Source organism: Nicotiana tabacum, chromosome 8, assembly GCF_000715075.1.
Source record: "Nicotiana tabacum cultivar K326 chromosome 8, ASM71507v2, whole genome shotgun sequence".
NCBI classification, from domain to species: Eukaryota; Viridiplantae; Streptophyta; class Magnoliopsida; order Solanales; family Solanaceae; genus Nicotiana; species Nicotiana tabacum.
Genome location: NC_134087.1, coordinates 197,373,954 through 197,381,765, shown reverse-complemented (window position 1 = coordinate 197,381,765; position 7,812 = coordinate 197,373,954). Strand labels below are relative to the sequence as shown.

The 7,812-nt window shown below is 36.8% G+C and overlaps 1 pseudogene; it reads left to right on the top strand.

The window, feature by feature from the left end:
* Positions 1 to 635: 635 nt before the first annotated feature.
* On the top strand, positions 636 to 7,151 carry LOC107812416 (uncharacterized; annotated as a pseudogene).
* The last annotated feature ends 661 nt before the right edge of the window (positions 7,152 to 7,812 follow it).

Here is a 7,812-nt window from a genome sequence, read left to right as displayed (position 1 = left end):
TTTCTTTTGGAGCGATTGTCGCGCGAAACAAAAATCACATGCTCACATATATAACCCACAAAATATATATACAAAAAAATATATTTTTTTAGCTATTATTTTTAGAGTGGCTATACAATATCATTCTTCCATTTTTAGGGCAATTAACAAACTTTTTATTAATCATATGGCAACATTACAAAACCAGGAGAATAATGACTTAACCCGATTTGAAACTAATTTAACTCTAGCCTTTTTATTTTATCTTTAATGAGACATTTTTATATTATATCATATTTAAATCATAAATTTCAAAAAATTTATAATAGCACAAATTTTATGACATATTTAAAGCAAACGCTACAATTTTCAAAGTTTTCATTTGTTAACATTCGTGTCAAGTCAAATTATATTATATATTAAAATTGGGGAATATTTTTTTCCTCTTCTCTTCTTTTTATTTTACTGTTTCCTTGTTTCCCCCTCTCGTTTCTTTCTCTTTCATCATTTCTTTTTATTTTCTTGGTAAAATTTGTGTATATGGATCAGAGTAGAAATGGTAAGAATGAGGCAAAAGAAAATAAAAGGAAATTTAAGTACTTAAACAATCGTAAAAACAAATTCAAGTAGCTAGATGCTACTTTCTTTTAAAGTTTGGGGGTTATTTTATATTTATACGTACTTAACGCAGTAATTCGTCAATTCCCGTCTAAATAAACAAACCCATCACTTTTTGTGATTTTCGTTTCGCCTTCACCACCGCCACCGCCGTTACTGTCATCGCTGCCGCCGCCACCATTACTACCACCGTTACCGTCGCCACCGTTACTGCCACCGCTACCGCCGTCACCACCGACTTTGAGGTGCGTTTCATCTTTTTCGTTTCAGTTCATTTTGTCCTCTTTCTGAATTTTGAAGCATTAAATTGTTCTAGAAGTTTCTATCAGTATAGTGTTGTAAAGCTGGAACTTTATACTATTTATAAATTATTTAATCGGAGATTGAAATGTCTAGTGTGCCACAGCTTGCTTTATTGAATTAATGCAAACTGTTAGTTCCTTACCTGTTTGTTACGAGAGTTTTTACCCGAATGAAATGGGTCAATTTTGTGCCCATTTCAATATATTGGATGAAAAAAAAATGAATTTTCTAACATTAGATGATCTTTTCCCATGTGCCTAAGCCTTTGAGTATCCGTGGAATAGTCGATGTGAGCATAAACTGGTCCGGACACCATAATCATAAAAAAATGAATTTTCTGGCATTGTCGCCCAAAGCATGGACGACTTCACTAAAAGCTCTAACGGCTGAGACTAGATGATTGTTAATGGTGAAAAGAGGTAACTCACTTCAGCTTAGGGCAACTATGTAATGGCTATTTTTTTGAGTCGCTACAGCATGGCATGACTCAGGGTTTTGAATTTTTTCTTACGGCTAGATTTTCTCCGGTATATTAGGAGACTTTTCTAGCTTAGTGTGACTTTAGGCGGTCAAATAATCCCCAATGGCTATTTAGAAATGCTTATATAAACCAAACTAGGATCAGAGTAGCAGAGATGCGGATGCTAAGGTGGATGTGCGGGCACACTAGGATAGACAAGATTAGGAATGAAGATATTCGGAAGAAGGTGGGCGTCGCTCCCGTGGATGACAAGATGCGGGAAGCGATACTCAGATGGTTCGGGCACGTGCAGAGGAGAAGCCTCGAGGCACCGGTGAGGAGGTGTGAGCGGTTGGCCGTGGCGGTTCGAGAAGAGGTAGAGGGAGACCTAAGAAGTATTGGGGAGAGGTGATCAGGCAAGACATGGCACGATTGCACATTTCTGAGGACATGACCCTTGATAGGAAGGCCTGGAGGTCAAGCATTAGGGTTGTAAGATAGGGGTAGTAAAGTTTTCCTTACTTCATTCCGGGGGTGAGGCGGGGTTGGATTAGGGTTGGTCTTAGATGGCTTGCAGTTTATTTTGGCCCCACACTATTCTTGTTGTTTGTCTTAGACCCGGGCCGTAGATTATGGTTACTGTTATTGCATGTCATTCATCTTTCGGTTTTTATGTTTCTGTTACTATTTCGATTTCTACTGAATTTACTAATGAATTCTCTCCCTTTTTTTTTTAACTCTGTTTTCGTCTTATCGAGCCGAGGGTCTATCGGAAACAGTCTCTCTGTCCCGATCGGGGCAAGGGTAAGGTCTGCGTACACATTACCCTCCCCAGACCCCACTATATGGGATTTTACTGGGTAGTTGTTGTTGTTGTTTGTTGTTATATAAACCAAACCTTCTGTAAGCTAGAAAATGCACTTTGTAAACGATGAAATATTGAGAAATGAAGATGGCGATTTTTGGTAATTATATCAATTGTTGCTGCACTGATGTTTGCTGAAAAAGGTCAGATATTTATTTATACATTATAACTGCATGTACTTATTTTTTGCATTATAATAAGATATATATGATTTAACAGTATTGAGTATTGCACCCAAGGGTGGCCTAATCCTCATCCTATAGGGTAATAGTGGCCATTTCCAGCTCTGTTGTTTTCCTCCCAATAGTAGTCAATGAAGTAGGCTAGAACTATGAGGTCTCGAGTTCAGTTAAACAATGCTATGTGATTTCTTCCCATCTATCCAAGTCATGGTGGATAGAGTTATCTGGTATCTGTTGCTGGTGGGAGGTAGCAGGTATCCCTTAAAAATTAGTCGAGGTGCGCGCAAGCTGGCCAGGACATCATTGTTATTAAAAAAAAGAAGCAGTATTGAGTATTTACAGTTTATCAATTTGTGTGCTGACTGTGTTGTGATTTGGTTGGTAAGTGTAAAACTGACTGAAGTAGAACAACATGTCATAGTTGCATTATACTGGGGTGGTGAAATAATTTATGATGCATGCACGGTTCAATATAGTTGTGATCCTCGCGGTGTTGTTAAACTCTCGCAATCTCTATCCTATGCTGGTAGACTATTGCACAACAAAATAGAACCCAACATTGAAGGAAAACTTGTTGTATCGGGAAGGTTTCATATGTAGATTGGTCAGAGTGCTCCTTGTACAGAAATGCCTATCGTTGACGATGAATCTTTGCAAGATTTTCTTGTAGTACCTGATACAGTTCGATCTGTTATAAGTTTGCTTGAAATGTACATTAAAAGTGAAGTGGTGGTGGTTTCAGAACCATCTTCTGATCTGACGAATAGTTTTTCGTATATTAGGTATCATACTGAGGTGCTAACTCAAAATACACAACCACAAATTGATGTGCCATCAAACAACTATGGTCATGGCCTTACAAATGTCAGCATTAGTTTTTCCGTAGAAAAATTTTCCTTGCTTTGGTTTTGGAGATGGTGATACACAACCACAAATTGATGTGCTATCAAACAATTATGGTCATGGCCTTACAAATGTCAGCACTAATTTTTCAGTAGAAATTTTTTTCTTGCTTTGGTTTTGGAGATGGTGCGGGTACTAGCAGGCTACTGAAATGGGAGATGTTCCAACTGTATCACAAATACAAGCTCTTGTGGATAGTGATCACATGTCGATGAATTGTCGGAGAGTATTAGTGTTTGATTATGGATGGATTACGAGAAGACAGAACTTGAGTCCAGAATGCTATTTGCAAGCAAAGAGGAGTTGAAGTGGGCTTTTTAAATTATGGATTCGCGGCACAACAAGGAGTTTAGTGTTTGGGAAGCGAAGAAAGACTGTTAAGTGTAAGTGATGGGATTCTGGATGTGAGTGGATTCTCTGAGGTAGGAAAACTTCATCAAATCTAAGGATGATAGGAAAATACATAGGGAGACACACTTATCAAATGGAATAGCCGTTTAAGATGGTCCATGATAGGTCATTTGTCCGTCGAGTAGGAAGAAAGAGAACTACACGTATTCAAAACGAGATGGACATGGATCGTTCAACTTATGTTAAAGCATGTGGAATTTTTAGGGAGATAGGGCATGGCAGGCGTAATTGTCCAAAGCCTTATAGCATGCATAGCACCAGTAGGCATTAGCTTTTGTTTTTTTATATGGCTATAAATTTAAATCTTTCTGATGTATTGCAGTTGCTATGAGTGAAATAGATTGATTTCCGTTGTTTTGGAGTTATGATCGTTTGTATGCTTTTGATGTTGTTTAGTTTGCTGTCATCATTGTCTTTTGTTAGTTTCAATCATTTCAATGACAGTAGGTAATACTCCAACCACTGCATTATTTAAAGTAGTAAAGTACTGTATTACATAATAGAAGGTAATATAAGGAATGCACTTTAAAGTCCCATTACATAATAGAAGTTAATACTCTATTTAACACATAATAAAATAAATAAAACAATAAGATTGCTCATTAGGCATATTGTCCAGACAATCTTCACTCTTTGTTTGTACAACGAATTAGTGATGTCAGTTTTAGGACCTAGCTTCTGGTATTTAAACTAGTTATGATTAACCTAACTTTACATTGATGCCTTGGTGTTTCCTATTTCAATTAATTGGAAGAGCCGGTCGCTATCTTGCTCTCTAGAGGATGAAGTCAACTCTTTCCGTAGCGGGGCATCAGTCATATACAATGATTTTATAATGATATATGGAGGTGAATCTAACATATAAGTGATGACACTACCTTGAACTAGGAATATATACACTACCTCGAACTGGGAGTATGTATATATGTATATATCTCTATATAGAATAAAGAATTTTTTTATTAGCTAAGTGGTGCAATCACTGCATTTAAATCCCGGCTCGCTTCTGGATTATAGATCTTGGTTTTGTAATGTATACATTTTCTATGAGCTCATTCTTTGTTTCTTTTAATTAAAGGAAATTACCATAGTTTACTTCATTTAAAAAGATTGATATTACCATAGTTTTCTTCTGGTTTCAATTGTTGGTGTTTCTGTTCTGTTGAATAAGTAGATACTTTTCATGTAAGCTTTTAGGTTAGACCTCTTATAATTCAATAATTTATCTGATGCTAATGTTTCTCAAATATGTAATATTGGAATTTTTACTCAATTGCACTTTTTGTTAAACCAATAATCCTCCACCAAGTTGGTTTTACAGTTCAATCCAGTATCCAGAAGATTAAACTTTGTTGTGATGCGGAAGATGAATTGGCTTGGGGCACATATTGAAACTTGGCCGAAGCTTATGAATGTTCTTAGATATGTAAATACAGTGACAGCATTGGTAGAACGATTTAAGTAATACAAAGAGAGGAATAGGAGATATTTCTCATGGTTAACTAATGAATTAATGATCAAATTACTTCTTAAAGAGTATAATGTGATATTAAAACTTTTGATGGCATAATTTTATTGAGGGAAATTCAGAGATGCCGTTTGGGTGTATGTGGATATTCAGGGAGATTGACTCTTGAGGATTGTAAATTTCACGAACTTAGCGTTTACAGTTATAACTGTCCATCTTTATATAAGGTTCTTTAATCCTTTCCGAGTAAATAATAAGTGTCAATATGTATAATACTGATTGATTGACCTTGTATCACATCTTTAGCCTGTCTACAATATACGCGTATTTAATTCAAAGCCAAGTTCTTGCTGCAGGACAGCCCGTATCAGCACTACAAATAAATGAACAATTGCATTCACGTTAGCGTCATCCTCTAAACCATTAGCTGCTGGGATATGCCAGGCATGAAGCTCCTCGTGCGTTTTAGATCTTTACGTGTCTGTAAAGATCTTCATGTAATCACAGGACCGCTGCAATCTCGTTCATTTCAACCTGATTTTATTCCTAGAGATCCCAATGCCAAGCCCAAAAGATACAAATACCCTTCTGTCTATGATCCATATGGCCCTCGAGCTCCACCTTCAGACAAGATTATTCAGCTTGCTGAACTAATTGCTGCTCTACCCCCTGAAGAGCGTAGACAAATTAGTCCGTTACTCCAGGAGAAACTAAGACATCCAAAGCTGAAACAAATTTCAGTAGAAGTCATGGATTTGGGTGCAATGGGAGGAGCAGGTGGCGGACCTGCAAAAGCTGAGGAGAAGAAGGTAGAGAAAACAGCATTTGATGTCAAGCTGGAGAAATTCGATGCAGCTGCAAAAATCAAGGTGATCAAAGAGGTACGTGCATTCACGAGTCTAGGATTTTGAAGGAAGCCAAGGATTTGGTCGAAAAGGTGCCTGCTATACTTAAACAAGGAGTGACAAAAGAGGAGGCGAATGAAATAATAGAAAAGATCAAAGCTGCTGGTGGAGTTGCTGTCATGGAGTAACAATCTCTGCTAGGTTCAGAATTTTCCCCCTTTATGTCCATTTTTATGTTAGGATAAGTGGACATAACATCTTTTAGCGATGTTGCTCGGACTCTTCACCTTATCAAAAAAAAAAAAAAAAAAAAAAAAATTGCTCGAATCTTCAAAAATGCCATCGGGTGCGTGACGGATCCTCCAAAAGTAGTGCATTTTTGAAGGGTCCGACATGGGTGCGGCAACGTTTTTGGAGAATCCGAGCAACATAGTCTTTCAGAATCACAAATTTGTTTATCGGTGTATGCTATTTTCCAGCCATAAGGGTTAATTGGTACTAAGCAGAATCCTCAAGTTCTCTGAAGGTTTATAAACCCATTTCACCATGTAGTTCTTGGTTGGTTGTATTTTGATCCTTCCATTTAGTTTTAATATTATTTACTCGAATACAGATTTGATGACATCAAAGCTGTTTGACAGTGTTGTTCTGTTGTAGTTGAATTGCGGTATATTACCTATATGAGGTGTGGCAGGATAGTTGAATTCCTCCACCCTTAATCAGAGGTTTCGTGTTTGAGAATTTCTCGGAAGGAGGTCTTTATCTCCTTAGTTGGCCTACGCGGCTGTACTACGCGGGCATAACCGAAGTAGATCAAGAGAAGGGACGATGTCTAGACGACAGATTTGACCCAATGTCAAACAGGCCAAAGGCTCAGAAAGAGACGAGTCAGGGATCCAGAATGACTTCATTGACTAATCACCGAGCAAGAAAGACACTTTATAAAACCGAAAAAAATTGCCTGTATATTCTATAATTCTGGTTTCATTTGTTCTTTTTTATCTTCTTCTCCGATTGATTGCACAGCTTAATATAGCAGTAAGTGTATGGTGTAGACGAGAAGCATTCGTTGATTCCCTCTTGAATCTCTAAATGGAGCTTTGAATGGTTGCTTAGAGCCTCCTAATCTTACAATTCTGCAATAACAACCATCAAATTTATATTTGTATGAGTGCATATTGCTTCTTGTTTTAAGCACATAGCTTGTGGTTTAAATATTCTTCAATTCAAAATTCATTGCTTCTTTTAATTTTGGGTAACTTTTGTTGGCACTTGATATTTAACTTTTAAGTTGTTTAAGTATTGTCCGAGTATAACATTTGTAGACGTCCAAATTCTGTAGAACTAAAAAGGAACTAACTTTTAACAAGAACATTAACTTGAGAAGAGTTGCAGTTTTGGCAAAAGTAACCCAAGTTAAAATACTACTAATACAGAAGTGATTTAACCCTCTACAACTAAAGGTGGGTAAAAATAAGACAAGTGTGGCGGAGCTGGAGATCAAGGTACGAGTCTAGTAATTTTGATCCAAACTCTGTATTTTTCTTAAACGATTTAATAAAAATATATAAATTATTAATTCAGAACCCAATAACTTAAAGGGGCTCCTGAACCATAAGTTTCAAATTTTGCCTTCGTCTCTTATTACTATTTCTTTTCCCTAAACGAAAGGTGTCAAGCTTGAGCTATATTTAGTCGAGTCACCAAGAAAATTTTTATTTTGTATCTCATTCAACTTACACTAGTTGTATGAGGCATCTTTTTTGTCTCACAGTTTT